Source organism: Patella vulgata, chromosome 8, assembly GCF_932274485.2.
Source record: "Patella vulgata chromosome 8, xgPatVulg1.2, whole genome shotgun sequence".
Classification (NCBI taxonomy): Eukaryota; Metazoa; Mollusca; class Gastropoda; family Patellidae; genus Patella; species Patella vulgata.
This window is the reverse complement of record NC_065886.2, coordinates 35894804-35916676: the sequence shown is the minus strand read 5'-3', so window position 1 is coordinate 35916676 and position 21873 is coordinate 35894804. Positions and strand designations below refer to the sequence as shown.

The window sequence follows — 21873 nt, the reverse complement described above, 5'->3', positions numbered from 1 at the left end:
TGTTCTGTCCCGACTGGGCTAATAAAGACTGGCATGTCAAGTGGGCCGGGGGGGGGGGGGATCGACCCCCTCGAAAAAATCTGGAAAAAATATATGTTATTGTACATGTAAAAATCTGGAAAAAATATATGTTATTGTACATGTAAAAATTAAAAGCTGTGCAAAATTTGTGGTCTGTAGCTTGACAATTGACTGAGAAACGAGCATTTGAGTTTCATGAGTTACCGATGAGTTTCAAAACAAAATATGTATCAAATGTGGCTCAACATTTTGTCACATACAAATGGGGAATCGAAACCCCGCCAGTTGACTCAATGACAGACTTTATGATACAGCGCGCACGTGCTAACCATTCAGCTATCCACCCCCACCCCCCTCGATCGAAGTAAAGAGCGATAACAGATACACCGGCGAATTTCTGCTCACTGATAATTTCTCCGAAGACAAACAGTTATTGGCCAATGCCGAAATGGGTTTAGTTTTGTTTTAAAATAAATTTACATACAAATGGATATTTCCATTACAGCAATTATCTTACTTATATACGTCTTTACTTATATGAACAAATATTACACGACTCAGTTATATTTTTCCTAACACTATTCATTCAATTCATGTTTATACAGAAATATAGATATACAGAAATCGGGGATCTGCAAAGTTAGCTGGGGCTTATATAAATGCATATTCCCTCAGAAAGGCATCCGAAGTGGATAATGGTTGAGTTTATTAGTATAGGCTGTCAGGACATAATAAGTAAGAAAATCAGGACACAGCTTGACAGTAGGAAAAAACAATAGAATACTATAACGTATTTCAACCAAGATAAGGTAACTCAAACCAAAAGAAAAGAATACGTATCATAGTTTAAAATGCGGCAAATGAAGCTCAAATGACATATTAAACATCACCAGGACCTTTGTTAGTATAATCAGTAGAACTCAATAAATAACATCAATCTGTAAAAAAGATAAGTAAACATATTTAGGTGACAGATACAGAAATATTTAAGATTTATAATTGTATGGGAAATGTTATTCAACCACACTACTTAAATATGACAATATGTACAGATGAGTTGGACATTCTTGGTATAATAGTTCGCAAATAGATGATTCAAATTTAATATGTTGAACATTCATTCAAATTACTTAATTCTGAGCGATGTTATCAGTGTTTGAAGTTTTGGCTTAGATTGTTTATTATCCCAACTTCAGATGTTAATCGAGACTCAGTCCCGCTTCTCCATTTCTAATTTAAATCATTAAATAGCGATCATATTTTAATCTGTTTACATCTAGAGAGTTTATTATAGGCTTGTCATGTTAATAAATGTCTAAAAATGAAAGACCTACAATGGGCAGATTTAGCTCTTCCATACATAATGCATCTTTAATATCAAATAGTTATTGTGTGTTATTCATTTATGTGTAAACAAGAGAGGAACAGGAGAGAGCCTATACATTTTAAAGAGTAAATTTCCATCGGAAATGGTCTTAGGTGCAAGGAAATCAAATTTAAACTTTCAAAATTATCTGGGGGATATCCTCATAGGGATAACCCCTCGAGGCTTCGCGATCACTCACGCCGGAACAGGCCCCACCCCCTGCTCATTTTTCTGTACAGTGGTTATTTAAAGACTAGTATCTACGAGTGAGTATTATATATAAGGGATGTTCGGTGGCCTTGGAAACTCCACTGTGGGTTCATGATTGTATAAACGCATAGTGCAACGAATGAGACTTTCCTACTGCCTACCTTCCTATGTGTCCAGCATTTCTAAATATCGGAGCGAGGGTTGTCATGAATTTCAATCAGAACCAGCTAGCTATTATGACATGACCGGTTCAATTAAATGTTTTATTTCAAAAGGCACGATTGGGCCTTTAACCTATGGGATAAAGGCGATGAGTCCCCTTTGTCATTCCAACTGTATACAGGACAGTGGACAGGCCTCTGAAACACGACATATCTTTTGTGATATCAGAAATGAAATGGGTTTAACGCCCTACTGTTCTGTCCTGACTTGGCTAATGAAGACGGGCAAACGCCATACAATGTGCCGTAGGGGAAATTTCGCCACGGCCCATTCTTCTATCGAATTCCAACTGTCAATTGGTCTTTTATCTGCAGGCCAATGTGTACACGGGACCTCGACTTGCCACCACTGACAAGGGGGGCCACGCTGGAAACTCCCGATGAAATTTTTCGGCAAAACGCAGGGATCGAACACGGGTTCCCTAAGTTAGCGAGCCAATGTCTTGCTCACTAAGAGGGTACTCGATTGAACGTTCCGGAACTGAATTTTCCCAATCCCAAAATAGTGATAATCGTTGTGTTTAATTACGTCACGATTCTACTCACAACATCTCCGTAGTCGGGACTGACAGAACTGTGAGAGGGCTGAATTCCGCATCACTTGATTGCAATTCTGTCAATTCGGGACGTTCTGGACTGGGAATCGAGCACCCCCTTAGTCACCGTGACTTCCTTGCGATATCAGACTCGGTGGAAGCGGACGTTAAGCCCCACGGATTATACAATCATTACTTGAATTAATCTATAATACAACAGAACATACCATTTGTGTAGCTAATGCTTAGTTTAAAACCAATGCATGCGTTGCTCCCATCTGATTTAAATCGTACAGTGGTGTTGTCACCTGTTGGTATTAGTACGGAGTCTGGTGGTATCCCTCCACAATATCTATAATATAACATAGGATCAGTTGTAGTTATTTGTGCACACGAATAGGACATTGGTTTTTGAATATGTCAGTGTGTTTACATGGTCACGTCACCACTATCTGTATTATATAAACCAATATTTATATTAACATGTAGAGAGAGTGAACTTGACAAATGCGAGGTAGACCAACAAAATCTAAAACTGTAATCAGTTTTGTGGCCCTTTTCTGTTGTGCAAACTTAATTTACATAATCTTACGCGGTCTAAGATCTACATAGACACATTTGAGAATCATGTTATAAAAATCCTGGAAGCAAACTAGTCGACACATTTATTCTATATTTTAGGTTTCTATTTTATCAATTGCTGACAGTTAACTTGTGTTTTAGTGGTTACATTTTAGTATGAATCGTTTCTATACACCCCCATTTCAGTGTGGGCGTATTATGTTGTCACACCGTCTCTCAGTCGGACCGTTAATCCCACACTTAGGCAACAAATGGCTTGGGAATTCGACAAATGCAATCATCTTTTAAATATTTTCTTAACAATTGATGTGCATCATTGTGGTATTAAGAGGACGGACCCATATCTATAATCAGCGTTCCACCACCTATGCCTCTTTTCCAAAAAACCTGTGAGCCCGATAAAGGCTGCAGTTATTAATAACGGTAATGACTGATTTGAAATAACCCATTACCTTACTTCGTGAAGCTCTAGATAATCGAACCGACAAACAGCACCTGTCGCCAGCGGATCATTGCATTTTTCAGAAGTTTCAATGGCATACTGAGAGTCAAGATTTAAATTGATATTTTGTCCAGGTCGCCCAATGATAAGATAGCTTTTAGTAACACCATGTGGATAATGGGCAGGGTAATTCGGTGATTTTATTACTGAAACCATAAATAATGTAAAAGTAAGTTAGTCTTTATACGATATCAATAGTAATGACAATAGTTTTATAATCAATTACATATTTAACGTTAAGTAAGCATCCAGCAGGGGGACACCCGTCGGACATAGCTAAGTGAAAGGATATCTGATGGCCTTAGAGACTCCCTTGTGACGTCTTAATTAGACTGGCACTTGATCCAAAAAGCTCTACTGCCACCCGACGCACAGCCTTACTATATACCAATTAACCCTCTCTCTAGGTCGAAGCGAGGGATTCCTTTAGTTCCAGTTAGCACCAGCTTGCTACCATGACACCGGTCGGTTACATTAGACACTGCATCCCAAACAGGCACGATTGCACATTTAACCAATTGGATGGAGCAACGTGTTTCCTTCCTTTCTCCATCCCCCATTCCCTTAAACCCCAAAACGATGGGGGTCTCTGGAAGGTTTCCGACCCGACTGTTACTTGAATACAATAGAACATACCATTTGTGTAGGTAATGCTTAGTTTAAAACCAATGCATGCGTTGCTCCCATCTGATTTAAATCGTACAGTGGTGTTGTCACCTGTTGGTATTATCATTGGGCCTGGGGGTACCGATCCACAATATCTATAATAAATTCAATTTTAAATATGATAGGTTGTAGTTGTAGGCCTACATGGCACCTGTAACAATATGGTATTGGTTTCATGATTATGTAATTGTATTTACAAGGTCACATGGCCACTATATTCATGTACTTTGTTTACCAATCCATTTATTAACATGTATGTATAGAGATTGGAGAGACAAGATGGTACACGGGGAGTGGCCATTGCAGAGACTAAATCGCTCTGAACTCAACAAATGCGACGTAAGGCCTGACTGATCTAAAACATTCGTGTGGAACCACTTGTTCAATTTCCCCGTCGCATTCTACTATATGTCTTCTTTTCTTATGTCGTACAAACTTCCATTGCATTTACTTACGTGGTCTAAGACCTACATACATTTGGGAATCACCGTTTGAAATTCCAGGATACGAACCAGGCAACAAATTAGTTTCTGCATAGATTAGGTTTCTATTTTATCAATTATTGCAGGCAGATAACTTATGATTCGCCAGTAATTTGACAAAATGCGGAGAGTTGAGATTGATAATGGTAAAGATAGATTTGGCATAACAATTTACCTTACTCCGTGAAGCTCCAGATAATCGAATCTACATACATCAACACCTGTCGCCAGCGGATCATTGCATTTTTCAGAAGTTTCAATGGCATACTGAGAGTCAAGATTTAAATTGATATTCTGTCCAGGTCGCCCAATTATAAGATGACACTTAGTAACACCATTCGAATAAACGCTGGGGTAATTCGGTGATGCTAGAACTGTAACGATAAACAATGTGAAAAGACTTTAATTTTTACGGTTAACAATTGATTGTAATGGTAATATTATCAATGTAATATTTTTATGAACCCCCGTCTAATATTACTTTTAAACCTCGTAAACAAATTGTATTACATAGAACAAAATGAAATAAAATGAAATGGAGTTTAACGTCCTATACTGTTCTGGTCCTAACCTGGGCTAATGAAGACGGGCATACGCCATATAGTGTGCTATGAGGGAAATTTTGTCCGGGCAGCGGCGCTACGGCCTACTCTTATATCGAATTCCAACAGCCAAGGGATCTTTTACGTGCACGCCAATGTGTACACGGGACCTCGGTTTTTCGTCCGAACGACTAGACAGCTGTCCTTGTCAGGCCCTCCATCCTGCATCACTGACAAGGGGAAACCACGCCGGAAAATCTGAATGAACTTTCTCGGCCAATACAGGGATCGAACACCCGACCTCCAGGCTAGCGAGCCAGCGTCTTACCCACTTAGCCACGTGATCCCCATATCACATAGAACAAAAGGAAATGTTGCAGAAATACACAATACACAGTACTGATTTAAAAGTTCCATATTTTAACAAAATACAGCAATCGGAAGGCACCGAAATCTTCTCGTTTGTTTGTCCCCACCCACCAACACACCATTTACAAAGTTTTTTAGAACTAATATTATTATATGATTACATAAATGCAGCTGGAAAATATTTCGGGTGGCCAGTCTCTCTCCGTCTCCTTATAGCCGTGAATAAAATGGATATCAAATTTTTAGTATTTAATGACACATTCAAAATTGCCGGTGTATAAGCTTTTATAAGCCGCTTTTATAAGCTTCTCTGGTGACAGTGGACATGTTATTTTGAGTTCATCAGACATATGTCCATGCTATGTATTTGTTATAAACTTTGGATTTGAGATATATCCGCTAAATAAAAAAAACAAAAAAAAAACTTATTTTAAAAGAACAGAGTGTTCTAGGGTTTTCATCATTATCTGGTTATAGTAAAGTCACGTTGAGGCCGTGATAATGTTCACAATTGAACCAACGTCGTGCACTTGTGTAAGGGTTCGGTGACAGTTAGAGGGGGGGGGGGAGAAAACCCGAAATGTCCCCCTCCTCAAAAGTGCCGGTCTTCTGTGAGAGCAAGACTTACCGTGTAGGAAAAATTTTGGAAAATTTGACGGCTGCAAACGCGTTTCCTGCTATTCTAGCTCGTCAATGCAGCAACTTCAAGGTGGTCCAATATAGCCTAATTAAGATGGTTGACTGGAATTCTAATCAACCAATCACTCGTTTACAGTTTAGTAGACGGTACCGTCGTCAGAAAATTTTGAAAATTTAAATGCCGCAAACGCGTTTTTCTGCTAGTCGGCAACTTCAATGTGGTCCAATATAGCCTATATTGACATGAATCCAAAACAAAACCAATCAATTGTCGTGTCGTATGGGAGCCTCACCCTCCCCGAGAAAATTTTGAAAATTTAACAGCCGCAAATGCGTTTTTCTGGTATTCTAGCCCGTGTGTTAAGCAATTCCAATGTTGTCCAATGGTTTTGTAACTAAAATCCAACTCTATGCCGACCTGAATTCCATCTATCCAATCATACTGTTGCAGCTGGATTCATAAATAATAATCGATGCCCGAAAAATGTCACACAAAGTGTTTTAATTTATAGTCATTTCAGTACATATTCGTGATATTCAATTAAAACGTAAAGCAAAATAAGTGTTTTATTAGATTTCGGGCACTTTATTTCGCCATCTATATTTCACTTTACCCGTCTTTTCATTTTGGCGGTATTGTCACGTGTCTGCCGTGTCGTGCACGACTTCTTTTTGAGTACCGGTATATTAAAATAGACTTTAACGATATCTGTCTGAAAATTATATCTACTTACAGTTATCATCCAGAATATTAGCACATCGACATTCAAAACCACCAGCAATACCAACACACGTCTCATCCGCGTTACTACATGGATTAGAATCACATAAATTAGCTACAAAATAAATACAATATCAACTGTTACTATCATGACGAGATATCCACACTAAATGGCAAGTCTCCGTGCTATAAATATGATGCATACTAGACAGCGTCTGTTTGGTCTTCATGAACTACGCATCAACTCTCTTAAGCAAACTAGGCTTCATATGCCATCACGATCGTGCCCGACTTGCTGCAGAGTTCAGAAAACTCCGGGGTTTCGCTTTAGCGATGAATGTGGTCATCTTTACAAGGATGGATCACACAACCCGGAAAGTGATACCAGTTTGTTTGGAATATATCTACCAATGGAATATACCTACCAAACGGCGGCGGACGTAGACTAAAAATAACGCTGTCCGGTGTATACTGCACGGATAGTGGTCGATCGTGATGCGATGCCGTATATATCCCATCAAAAGACGAAATGAGCAGCCTGATTTTAAACCACAATGACAACTCGAACTAAAGACCAGAACTTATTTTGGATATCAGGAAATGTACCACAGAGTCTTAGAGGACGCGAAAACGCTAGAGCCAGTATGGGGAAGGAGGTTGACACTCTGACACAGCCATTGAACATTTACATAACACTTCCTGTTTCAATAAGCGATCATATAGAGAAATACGACCTGGCAGTTTCAGAGTGAGTGTTGCAAATCCATGCTTTTGCCAAAACAATGTCAATAAATCGGATCCTAATAATCAAAATAGGAGCATCGATTGGTTGAGATTCGGGACAATAAAATGAATAATAAGATTACTTACAACTACATGTTGATCCACCATACCCAGGGGCACATGCACAGGCAAAGTTCCCGTTTACTATTGAACATGACGTGGCACCATTCTCACAAGGAGCACACAGGTCAACTATAATATAATAGTTCATTCCTGTTATATAATAGTTCATAAGTGATCATTTATACGAACACAATTTGACCCAAACTAGAAGTTTCGGAATTATCAAAATAGTTAATTATAACTGTTTAAAATACAGGTTTCTGCCAGGATTAAATGTGTACTCGTATTGATTTTAAAATAATTGAGCCATGAACCGTAAATAACATAGCCTCGAATCCGGAAGTGACAGTCCATCGCAATCAGGCCTATGTTAGTCCCCGTTCCAAACTACCCCTATACACCAAATTTAAGCCTCGGTAAAGTCCTAGTGTATTCAAATTCACCAACCCTGAACAGACAGACAAGCAAACAAACGACAGTCACAGATATATTAGTATAGATTGCTTCATGGTGTTCTTAATGTTAGCTGATCAAGTGGCGCTTCGCGGTTATATGTAATCTTTTATTATTCTTTAATCGATACTAAATTTCGTCCAATTTGATTATTTAACATATTGACTATTGACACCATTTTGTGTCACCGATTTTAGTCGGATCACAACCCCCAGATCTGTGACTATTTCTTGGGGAACAAGGTTTGACGATGGTTTCTGATAGAAGGGACCCTATTGAAGATATCTGTAGTTTGCTACCTCTGAAAAACTACGCGCTAACTCCAGGAGAGCGGAAGCGAAAATCCTAGATGGCGGCCAAAACTTTGTGTTTCATATACTTTCCATGCTCAAGAGACCATTGTGGATTCTGGAAAATGAAAATGAAATGAAATGGAGTTTAACGTCCTACTGTTCTGCTCCTAACCTGGGCTAATGAAGACGGGCATACGCCATACAGTGTGCAATGAAGGAAATTTTGCCCGGACAGCGGCACTACGGCCTACTCTTATATCGAATTCCAACTGCCAAGGGATCTTTTACGTGCACGCCAATGTGTACACGGGACCTCGGTTTTTCGTCCCATCCGAACGACTAGACAGCTTTCCTTGTCAGCCCCTCCGCCCTGCATCACTGACAAGGGAGAACCACGCCGGAAAATCTGGATGAACTTTCTCGGCCAATGCAGGGATCGAACACCCGACCTCCAGGCTAGCGAGCTAGCGTCTTACCCACTTAGCCACGTGATCCCCCGTGGATTCTGGAGGTGTAATGGTTGATACTATCAATTTGATTGTTAGCTCTTTTAACCCTTTGCCTTAAACTATCACGATCTTGTGGTAATCGCGTGGTACACAATATAAATCGTATGCTTACATATGTAACTGAATATCAGTGACCGCTTATACTACCAAATCTGCGTGTTTTTCACAACAAATGAATGGATATCTCTAAAATGCGGTTAGGGTCACTCTAAGGTGATAAAATACGCCGAAATTGCAAAATAAATAGATGACACATTTTAATTAATCCCACATTTATTTTTTTCACTAAGTTTCATCACTCTCTATCAGATAGAATCAGGATTATCTTGTCCCAAATCATCGACAAATGAAATCGATTAGCTCTGCGCAGCTTCAGCTCGAAATGTTAATCATTGAACTCAGTCAAGACATTCACCTAATGAACATCTACATCAAGTTTACACATTCACCTACTAGACACCTATGCCAAGTTTGAAGATTCTACCTCAATTAGAAGGCGAGTTAATGTGTTCCAAAGTCTCGACCAATCAAATTGCTTATCAGTCTGGTCACTCAGCAAAAAATGTTCATTATCGAACTTAGTCAAGGTATTGATATAATAAAGCTATACACCAAGTGCCCTCACTTTCACTTAATTAGAACTAAAGTTATCGTGTCCCAAAGCATCAAACAACCAAACTATCATCTTCAAACTCCATCAAGGAATTCACCTAATTGACACCTACGCCAAGTGTGAACATTCTAACTCAATTAGAATGAGAGTTATTGTGTTCCAAAGTCTCGACCAATCAAATTGCTTGTCACTCTGCTTACTCTGAGCAGAAAATGCTCATTATCGAACTTTTTCAAGGTATTGATGTAATGAAACTATACACCAAGTTTCATCACTCTCACTTAATTAGAATTAAAGTAATCGTGTCCCAAAGCATCAACCAATCAAATTGCTTATCTCTGTTTACCCTAAGCCGAAAATGCTCATCTTATAACTCCATCAAGGCATTCACCTAATAAACACCCACACCAAGTTTGAACATTCTAGCTCAATTAGAAAGAGAGTTATTGTGTCCCAAAAGGTGTGACGGACAGACAGACAGACGGACGAACCCATTCTAATAGTCCCCTGCTTTCTTCGAAAGGCGGGGGACAATTAATAGTTTTAGGTGGAGCAAATTTTGGACCCCTCGAGAACCCTCTAATGGGTTTTAACAAAATTTGGTAGGTATGCTGATTGGGTGGTGCTTGTCCAGATCCGTTCATGTGCCAGGCACCTATTAAATTGTTGTTTAAATTAATTAAAGGGTTTGGAGTAGTTAACAATTTGCTATATCAAGGCGATGTTTCACCAAAATCGAGCAATTGCATAAGTATCATTTAAGCTATTCATAGTTATATAAAAATTGTCTAATTACTTTCAGGCAATCTCTTTTATTTTTATCATCTTAGAGTGATTCTTATCACATTATGAAAAAGAAGCAGATTTTGTATAAAATATCTTCTATTTGACCCTTAAATGTGTTTGGACTTGAGTTCTTAATTCCGATGCGCTCACTATTACTAGAAAAAACAAGCCAACAGTGGGGCTGATGTCCCCCGCCGAAATCCCAACATAAATAGATGACACATTAATTAATCGCACATTTATTTTTTTTTTCAAAAGTATCGAGCAATCAAACTTCACACTAAGTTTCACCCCTCTCTATCAGATAGAATCAAGATTATCTTGTCCCAAAGCATCGACCAATGAAATTGATTAGCTCTGCTTAGCTTTAGCTTGAAATGTTAATCATTGAAATCAGTCAAGACATTCACCTAATAAACATCTACATCAGGTTTAAACATTCTACCTCAATTAAAAGCAGAGTTTTTATGTTCCAAAGTCTTGACCAATCAAATTGCTTATCACTCCTTAGCCCAGGCAGAAAATTCGAACAATTGAACTCAGTCAAGGTAATGATATAATGATTCTATATTCAGAGTTTCATCGCTCTCACTTCATTATAACGAAAGTTATCGTGCCCCTAAAGCATCAACCAATCAGATTGCTTATCTCTGCCTACCGTAAGCACACAATCTTCATCATCGAACTCCATCAAGGGATTCAACTAATGAATGCCTACACCAAGTTTGAACATTCTACCTCAATTAGAAGGATAGTTATTGTGTTCCAAAGTCTTGATCAATCAAATTGCTTATCGCTCTGCTTACCCTGAGCAGAAAATGCTCATTATCGAACTTAGACAAGGTATTGGTGTAATGAAACTATACACCAAGTTTCATCACTCTCACTTAATTAGAATTAAAGTAATCGTGTCCCAAAGCATCAACCAATCAAATTGCTTATCTCTGTTTACCCTAAGCCGAAAATGCTCATCTTCTAACTCCATCAAGGCATTCCCCTAATAAACACTAACACCAAGTTTGAACATTCTAGCTCAATTAGAAAGAGAGTTATTGTGTCCCAAAAAGTTTGACGGACAGACAGACGGACGAACCCATTTTAATAGTCCCCCGCTTTCTTCGAAAGGCGGGGGACAATTAATAGTTTTAGGTGGAGCAAATTTTGGACCAAAGTTATCGTGTCCCAAAGCATCAACCAATCAAATTGCTTATCTCCGCTTACCCTAAGCGGAAAATGATCATCTTCGAACTCCATCAAGGTATTGGCCCAATAAACATCTACACCAAGTTTCAACATTCTAGCTCAATTAGAAAGAGAGTTATTGCGTCCCAAAAAGTGTGACGGACAGACAGACAGGCGGACATTGCGGGGGACAAAAAATCAATTATTCAGTGATTTGGAAGCAATTTATTAAATTGTAGTGTGTACCACGCGTATGCCACAAAATCGCAATAGTTTTATGTAAAATGTCAAAAGAGCTAACTATTAGGTCCTACATTATGCAACATTACAGAATCCACCATCGCCTCTATGATGCACACCCGGTGCTCCATGTCTAAGTCTTTAAACAACGTCTTGGTCGATATATAAGTGCAAGTACGAAAGTGTAATACAATACATTATGATAACCGAAATATATGCAGGATAATATTCATGGATGTCTGGAACAATTTATGATTGTTATTGTTACACGTGTAGGTCTGCAGTCGCGAAAATGCTTTATTTGTATATGCGTCTCCTTTCAAATTATCTCCGTATCAGCTTGGAAATGACATATTCTCGTTTCTCGTCCCCAAGAACCCCTGAAACGACATATCACACGTGTATGTTGCTATTGGTATTAAAAGAATACCTTTCGAGCCAATTTTTCTCGCCATTTTGGATGTTGGCGGCCATATTGGTTCAACCGTTTGTGAAATGAATCGGAAACTGTCCAAATTAAGTTGAGTGACCAACAAACCTATACATGATACATTACAAAGGTCATTTCGCCAACAATGTTTGTCATAAGTCAATTTCAGACAATTTTTTTTTACCCCGTCTTAGATTTTCGACTCTCCTGTTGTTAGCTTGTAGATTTCAGAGGTATCAAACTACATATATCTTCACAGGGTTCTTTTCTATCAGAAATCATCGTTCCGGATGTGGGGATGGTTACCCGACTACATGGGTGTCACACATGTGGGGGGAGGGGGGTCCGAACATAGTAGGCCCAAACTCCTATTTATTTACAACAATTATTAGGATTAGTTAAGATTCTATCTGTATAAAACCTGTACATATCCCAATATGTTGGTGTGATGTTTTAGTTTAACCCCGTAAGATATACCAAAACAGTGTTTACAGAAGACTAAAACTTTAAAAAAAATTATGGGGGTCACCCTCAACAACCCCCCGCCCCCCCCCCCCCAGGTGGAAGGATGACCCTCCCACACTCTCCCTATCGCGTTACATAGGCTGCTGCGCAGCCTCGTGCCTCCAGCCTCACAGATTTTCAACATTTTATATAATTTCATTTGCGGCCCCGACCCACCACCCCCCAAATATATATTTCATGGCTACGCCTCTGCCCGACTATTTGTTCTTGAAAGCTTAAAGTGTTTTATATCAAGATATCTGTAGAGGTATGTATTCGATCGCCTTTATGTTATTGGAATTTTTTAACTTTCGCATGAACTACACACGTACACCTAAATGTTTTCCTTCAAAACCTATGAGAATGTATTTACAATTGTGTCGTTAGTTTTCTGCGTAATATATGTAAAACATTCCACTCAACAGATATACACAAAGCTTTTTAAATTCTGACCAGGCCCATTTCTACGGAATTCGCATGAGCGCCCTGAAGTTCAAAAAATGTTCTTAAACGTCACAATGTCGTCTAGACGGCATCTATAAATTGTATTTTGCATCTGTTCTAGACTTTTTGGCAGCACCATTAAAACATAAAATTGTATGGGAAATGTTGAGTAAGATAACGACATGGCAACGTTTCGCATACCAAAATATTTTAAGAATGTCAAAACTTACCATTACTTATCCAATATTGAAATCCTTCGTCGGGGACCAGATTCTGTGTAGAGTATAGTTTGTCTGGGACAGTTATACATGCCATGGTATCGGGATTATAGAAAAATGAATGATGTCCTCTATAATCTGTCATAAAGGCGCATTCTAATTTACAACTGGTATACAACACAGAACTTTGATCAGGTATAACATAGTTAGATGTGAATAAAATAAAGTTAAAATCTATTATATCCATCTTCTTTGATGATGCTAAATTTCTCTAATTATATCAGATTCTGTTTAATCCGCACAACAAGAGAAAAATTCGTATATAGTCTTTGTCACCAGTTTGGTTTTAAACTAAGTTTCATAATATCACCAGAAACTGACAAATAGTTAATACAAAGTTATTGTTCAGAAATAAAAACAGCGGGATGCAACCAATATCTACAATAGTACCGACGTCAACGACATGTAAATTAAAATTGATTAGTTTGAAAATTAATATCCACCTTATACGCTTTTTTATCGATGGTAATGCTATTCAAAATCCACGCATTTAAGCCAAGTCCATTCCTCGTCGATGTATATGCATTAATTGAATGCATACGTTTTTGCGACTGGTTTACCAACTCCCATCACCTAATATGAGTAGCACTATTGGAGGTGTTCTGCTTGAGCTGTATATTATTAGTTCAATACTGCGTTTAATGCCGCCGCTGGGAGTACTACAAATAATATTTGAAAAAAGATAATATACAGAGGAGGATTAAACAAAATATTGAAATAATAGACAACTGAAGCAGAATAACAACAAGGGAATACACGGAATGTTTCTATTTGTCTAGTTTTCTGGTAACAGTCAATTCTGTTTATGAATTATTAGTTTCGAACAGATATCATCTCACCGTCTAAGATAACAACTTTTCGTTTTCATAGAAATTAGCAATGAGCTGAAAATCGACCGTGTATCTGTTATTGCTCTTTACTTCAGTCAGTAATATATAAGGATAACTCGTGTTTTTCTTTCTTTTTCTCAATTCTGTGTTACGGATCAACCGTGTCAAATAGTCCAGTCAATTTTACTACCATTTTTCAAGAAAACGTTTTTATACATTTCTTTGTTTATTTAGGAGTACTTTATAAAATGCCAAAAGTTCGCCACTGGAAAATGGAAAAATCCCAGATGGCCGACATTTTCCTAATCAATGTACAAGAAAATCCTAAATTGCGCGTTTAAGACCCTATGAATATATTATGAACATATAAATTAATGCTTTTGGGGCCATTCTTTCATTTGAAGATATATTCTGCGATGTTTACTGGTCTCTTAAAGTGGTAAAATCCTAAATTGCGCGTTTAAGACCCTATGAATATATTATGAACATATAAATTAATGCTTTTGGGGCCATTCTTTCATTTGAAGATATATTCTGCGATGTTTACTGGTCTCTTAAAGTGGTAAAATCCCAAGACGGCTTACATTTGTCTAACCGAGGTAAACAAAAAATCTAAACGGTTGGACTTTATGTATAATGAACATATAAATTAATGCTTTAGGGGACATTCTGTCACAAGAAGATATACCTAGTTTTGTTAACAGGTCCTTTATACCTTTTTAGCCCACCCCCATACCCCGCACACACACACACACACACTTTTCCCTGTCATCTGCGACCGATAAACCAAATTAACGCATGGGTATTACCTTGCACTGTTTCGCCATCATATACCACCTTTGGTATCTGAAGTAAAGTTTTGGGCGTTAATACTTCATATTGTTTCACCAATGGTATGGATATTACCACCCAAGAGGACACTTATATTTAATTTGGTAAACTTAAGTTTCCTCATGAGCGCCAAAGTAGGAGCCCTTAAGGAGTGTATTGGGGGCCTCTCCCAGAAAATTTAAATATTAGACAGTATTCAGACACCGATTGTTGAGATAAATGGAGCTGACCAGATACCGCTTGTCGCCTGTGTTTAACGAACGTACTTGCGAACCTTAACGGAGCCCTCCAAATGCAGCCTGGCAGTATTTCAGGCACTGATCGTCGAGATAAATAGAGTTTACCAGATACCGCCTGACGAAAAATAACTAGTTTAACCTGCCACAGCGGAAAGTGTCAGACCAACGGAGTGCGTGAATCAAGGAGAATGAATATTTTCGCGACGATATTTTGAAAATTAGATTGCCGGAAATGCAGGCTGGAAGTATTTCTGCCACTGGTCAAGATAAATATAGCTGACCAGATAGTGTCTGTCGTGAAATTACTAGCTTATTCGAACAGAGAGGGAGGTGTCAAACGAACGGAGTGAGTAAATCAAAGTGAATGAATAGTCTTGCCGCGTTGAACCTATACCCCAAAACTTTGAGGATCGTAAAAAACCTTTCTCAAGTGGTTCACGTTCATAGTAGATTTACAACAGGATTTACATGCAAGTTAAAGACAGATTGGGAATGTAGGATTTAATCACCGTAGAAGGTACTAATTACCGAAACATATCAAAATTGCGAACAGAAGGCAGAATACTGCCATTTTTTTACCCTCTCGTTCAGGTTACTCAGTGTTATAGTCACTGTCCCTAAGGTTCACAAAAAATTAATAACAAAATCAATAACAAACATAATATGACATGAACGTTCGGATAAATCTTTAACGAGGAGAGACATACTTTCTATTATAAATTCGATATACGATCCACTTGAGTTCATATCTTCCTTATTATTGGTTGGGAAACAAGTTCTATAAGAACTTAACACTTGTTTGGATGATGTGATTGCTGATAATTTGTTAACACGTTGGCAACGGTGGAGAAATGAACTGTTTATTCCTATAAGCGGAACCGTCAAATATTAGATATTTGGACAACTAAAAGAATTGAAATATCACTAAAATAACAATTTTTACAAAAATGTTTAGCAGATATACAACTTTCACCAAAATGTTTTTGTTACAAAATATTTAAACCCGATATCAAATTAGAACCATATTTTAACAATTTAAAACTTTGTCTAGATTCAGACTTGGGAGTCACCGATTACCGATGGAGTAGGGGAGGTGGAATAAAACGCTAAGAAACGAAAGATTCTGTCATGTTTGTGACTCAGTCGACATTGGTGACGAATTCCACTATATTTGAAATCGTAAATATTTTTCTTCTAAGAGAAACAAAATTATTGCCAGATTGGTGCCAGAATCGTCCAAATACATTCAAATTCAAAGCCCTTTTAATTGTAAAAACACAATTGTATTACAGAAGTTATGTCGACTCATTAAAATCAATACATCGAAAGTTAATCCTTCGTGAAAACCTTTTGTTATATACTTAATATACACCACTATGTTTATTTCCACGGGGGATCACGGTGGCTAAGTGGGTAAGACGCTGGCTCGCTAGCCTGGAGGTCGGGTGTTCGATCCCTGCATTGGCTGAGAAAGTTCATCCAGATTTTCCGGCGTGGTTCCCCCTTGTCAGTGATGCAGGACGGAGGGCCTGACAAGGACAGCTGTCTAGTCCTTTGGATGAGACGAAAAACCGAGGTCCTGTGTATACATAAGAATGGACGTAAAAGATCCCTTGGCAGTTGGAATTCCATATAAGAGTAGGCGATAGTGCCGCTGCCCGGGCAAAATTTTTTTCATAGCACACTATATGCCGTATGCCCGTCTTCATTATTAATTATTGATATCAATTAATTGTTCGCACATGCCATTTAAGTTTGAACCTTTGTAAATAAATTGGCATTATCTCAATAACTATGTATATTATATAGTTTTGGAGAATAAAGAAGTTGGACGTTTAAATTTGAGACTCTTAAGATCAATAGATATTTCAAGCCTGGTGGTTTGGGGATTGTTGTTTCCGTAGAGATTCATAATTTTTTCTGATCCGAGTACATTTGGCTACGGAGAATGCTCCTATTTGCGATTAGTGAATGTTACGTCCATATTTCATTAGTTATGTCGAAGTCCAGAGTGACCCCGTTTGCGAGCTATAACTATTCGGCTGCGTTGCTGTAAATGTGAACTTGTTCAAAAGGAATTAGTGTACCCTACAGTTGCTCAATAGTTTTGAATTGATAGTCGTGTCGTATTAGGGTATATAAACAACGATGTTCGTCGCTTTCAAACATTTGTTGCAAAGCGCGTCCAGAAAATCCGGTATCATTCACAACAGAGTAAATGGCATCATGTTACAACTAAACCAAATCCTGAGGACATAGCGTCTAAAGGTGCATCTTTGATGTGATGAGACTGAGTTTTTCTTCTAGTTGGTTTCAACTTAAAAGGGTTATTACCTACTGTTTACGTTAAACGTATATTCTTAGAAATAGTTCAGATGATAGAAACTTTGCTATCCGTGAGACAACTTCAAGATGAGTCTAGCAGAAATGCCATTTGTTTGCATCGGAAGTAGGTACACATGTTTGGACGATCATAACCTGTACGAGTTGGTGGACGACTTGGTAACTCAAGACTAAGTTGTGCTGAGAAATACACAATTATTATACCGCGTAAATCTTTCGTGGCCGAACTTCCAATTGTTCATCACCATAAATTGTAAGATCATCAAGGTCGTGGACTTACTGTAAATGAACTTCGTTTAAACGGTTATTGGATTCTGGGATGTACAAGTGTGGCTTAATTGTTTTATCCCTTGGTTGATCAATCGATGCGGGGCGTAAAGAACACAAGAGATATGGTGTTCTCTTTACCTGTTTAATGATGGATGTTGAGACTGTCAATACCATGACTACTGATTCTTTTATCAATACGTTGCGTAAGATTTTGACATTTCGTGGTACGATACGAGTGCTTCGGTGTTACAACAGAACTAACTTTGTTGGAGCTAAGCGAGAGCTTAAGGATGCTTTCAAAGAGATGAACCATCAACACATTCGACAGTTCCTGCTTAAACGTAATTGCGATTATTTCGAGTTCAAGATGAACGCCCCTTCAGCCAGTCACATGGGAAGCATTTATGAACGGAAAATCCGTGCCGTACGCAGTATTCTTCCTTCGTTAATGGACCGATCTGGTACTCAATTAGATGACGAGTCACTTCGGACCGTTATATGTGAAGCTGCAATCGTAAACAGTCAACCTTTAATTCTTTAGAACCGCTTTCACGCCTAACAATCTATGAAATCAAAAATTATGTTACCACCACCTAGTAATTTTCAACAACCTAACGTTTACTCTAGAAAACGTTGGAGGCCAGTACAGTATTTGGCTAATGTTTTCTGCTCCCGTTGGCGAGTAGAATATTTACCGTATCTACAAACTCGACAGAAGTGGACTCAACCCATTCGAAATATTCAATTTGGTGACGCTCTTTTGATTAAGGATACCGACTCTCCCCGAAATAGTTGGAACTTAGGAAGAGCTGTTGTTGCGGATCGGACTCAGATGGACATATGCTTAAAGTGAAGATTATGATTGGCGATAGTGCCTTGGATGATAACAGAAAGTGAGTTAATCCTATATCATACCTGGATCGTCCAATTCATAAACTGTTTTTTTTTATTGGAAAACTAGACCGGGGTGTTCCCCATCGAGGAGCCTTCGTTTTTTGTGACTTCTTTAGTGTGTTGCGGTACATTGTGTTATTCTATCTTGTCATAAATACGATATAGATGCATGTCTATTTTCGTTCGATTCCGTTAGTGTGTATATTTTTGTTGCGATTCCGTTAGTGCGATACAGGTATGTGAATGCGAACGTTCTGTAACAGCCTTACTAATGTGCGTATACTTATGCTCATGTAGTATCTTTCTGCGAAGATTGCATAGTGTTTTGTGCTTTATTTTATGACAGTTAAATGCCTTTAACCCTTGTCGGTGCACGTGGGATCTCCGTTGACCCCATGCACATGTTTTATAGTGTTTTGTAATAACAACTGGGCACTGCTTTCTGAAATTTAGTGACTTTGTCTCCTATACATTTTTACACGTATCGAAAAGTTCGGTATTCATCTGCTTCCCACATGCAGAGTTCTGTTACATGCAAATCAGGCCCAACGCTTGAAGGGAACTCGGACCCCTAACTTACAACTTACAGTAGGGATATTGCTAATGTATTTGCTGCCTGATACCATATTGCGTAAGCCAGAGTATTCTCTCTTTTAACATCTGCATGTTACAAATACCAAAAATTAAATGATGAATTCCAAATATTCAGTGGTTTTTGTATCAAGCGTGAATTGCCATTTAACCTCTTTATCACATAGTACACAAAGTAGCAATTTTGTGAGAATTATTAAATCTTTTCCAAATGTTACTAAAATGTCTTTTTGTATAATAATTTAGTTGTTTTTCAGTTGTCAAATATAAATACAAATAAAAACTAAACCGCTGCCTTTTAATTAACATATATCTGTACCTAAAAACTTTGAATTATAACTAAACCGCTAACTTTTAATTCAATTATATCTGTAAGTAAAAACTTTGAATTATAACTGGGGTCCAAATGGACCCCTTGTATGTGATTCTCACAATGGGCACCGACAAGGGTTAATTTCGAAGAGCCATGTAACCGATTCTTAAATGGGAACATTGCCTCAAGTTAATATGATAGAAGAGCTTTTAGTTCAAGGGATTCGTTATTGTTTTTTTTTTTAATAATATGAATTTTGTGTACTGTTGTAATGTTTTAATGTATACTAATTTATTAGGTTATAAACTTCCAGACTGCGCTAGGCTTCGCGAAAAAGTAACTAAAGGCATTGATTGTTAAATCCTTTAATTTCCCTGCGTAATGAATGCTCCCTGCGTCAGTCGTGCGAAACCATTTCTTTTTCGTTTTTGCGCGTGGTCAAGTTAAGAGGCTCTCGGAGGTAAATAATTGTGTAATATTGCATTTGTGTGTCACATTTCGTTTAATGTAGTATTCATTTGTTTATCCTTACTGGTTTCGTGTTATTTTAAGCTGTATTTATTTTGTATTTTTCAGTTTTCACGTCTATGTTACCGGTATGTCTTTTAAGTCTTGAAGTTCGGGTCTAAAAAGTGTTGCGTATATATGTATGATCTGTTAAGTTAGGCCATTTCCAATGTTTTTAATCTTGTATCATGGATCCGTTTCCAAAACGGAGGTTTCGGACAACAGTGTCCCGGCTAATGCGTCCATTATGTGTTCCTATGGTCTCTCAGGCAGTTTGGCGTCCAGGAACAGATCTCGCTAATGGTGACGAATAATCTGTCGATCTTGTCGAGGCTTGGTGACCCTAGGACGACTGTTCCCAGGAAGGTCATCTGTGGTCTATGATGCGTTGTGGTAATGCTGGAGACGGCGAATTTTGGTTATGGTTACACTGAAAGGATGGGCAACTTCGTCCACAGACTCTCCAGCTTCCAAACGTCTGATAGCCGTTTTTCTCTGAATTTGAGTTAAGCTTGTCATTGTTGAACATTGGCCACAATATTATACCCACTAAAGTTCGGGACAATTCGTACATGTTGGGTTTCACGAGAAATTTGTACATGATGCCCACATATTCATTGGAATAGTGCGTTCTAGTGATCATTAATTCGGTCCTTCTTACACGGGGCTTCCTAAAAGCAATTTAAAAAATCAATCTGCTCTATATACTAAAATTCATATCAATTTATTATTCCGAGTTTGTTGCCTCTTTGGATAAAAACATTACCCTTGCGTTTCCTTTGTGTGGGAGTATATTAAGAGGTATTTTCCGGTACTGAACACCAAAGTCTTTCCAACATATCAATTACATGCAAACACAAAATAAATGGATTCAGATAACATCTTTATCAGATGTCAGTAATCAAAATGACTTCAGACTCTGAGAGCTCTTTGTTCTTAAAAAAAATATCAACGCACTTCTGCCACCAATCTGCCCAGTCATGGGTACCAACATATCTCCGACGGTGACGGCGAATGGGAAAATCATTCAACCTGATAAACACGAATTAAAATTCGAAATTAAAAACACCTATTAAAATTCGAATTAAAAACAAAAAGCACGAATTAAAATTCGAATTAAGAAATTCAATAATAGTCCATTTCAATCAGTATTGGTGTTGCTATCTTGCTGTGAAAATATGGTTCCTAATATTCAATAAGCCATGAACATTTTCAAATCAGTGCACGAGTCGTGTATTTCTATGGTTTCGGGTTCCATTTGTAATGCCAAAAGAAAAACATATCCTACAAGTCAATGCAGAAGTAACTATACTAATGGCAGATTAACAAATGACAAAATAATAGTAAAAAAAAACCCTTTTAGCATGGACTCAAAAGGCGTTAACTACTGTCGTTCTATTTCAAAATTGAATGTACATCACGTATCCTTTGGATTGGTCAAAGGAGTCCTTGGCGTCGTAAGTATTACTCTGTCACACTCGTGCGTTTCAATGAAATCAACCATTTACGGTTATTAAATATGTATGCTGTAGAGAAGTAATTGAAATAATAATTGACAAGTATAAATTGGGAGTTAATGAAACAACACTTTTAATTTACATGTGGTTGGCTTCGGGTTTA

At 38.0% G+C, this 21873-nt stretch overlaps 1 long non-coding RNA gene across 1 annotated transcript; it reads right to left on the bottom strand.

The window, feature by feature from the left end:
* Positions 1-316: 316 nt before the first annotated feature.
* Positions 317-3548, bottom strand: LOC126830112 (uncharacterized). Its single transcript, XR_007683717.2, has 3 exons — positions 3389-3548; positions 2582-2706; positions 317-959 (listed from the first exon to the last, which is right to left on the bottom strand). It is a non-coding gene; the product is annotated as an uncharacterized LOC126830112 (long non-coding RNA).
* Positions 3549-21873: the final 18325 nt, after the last annotated feature.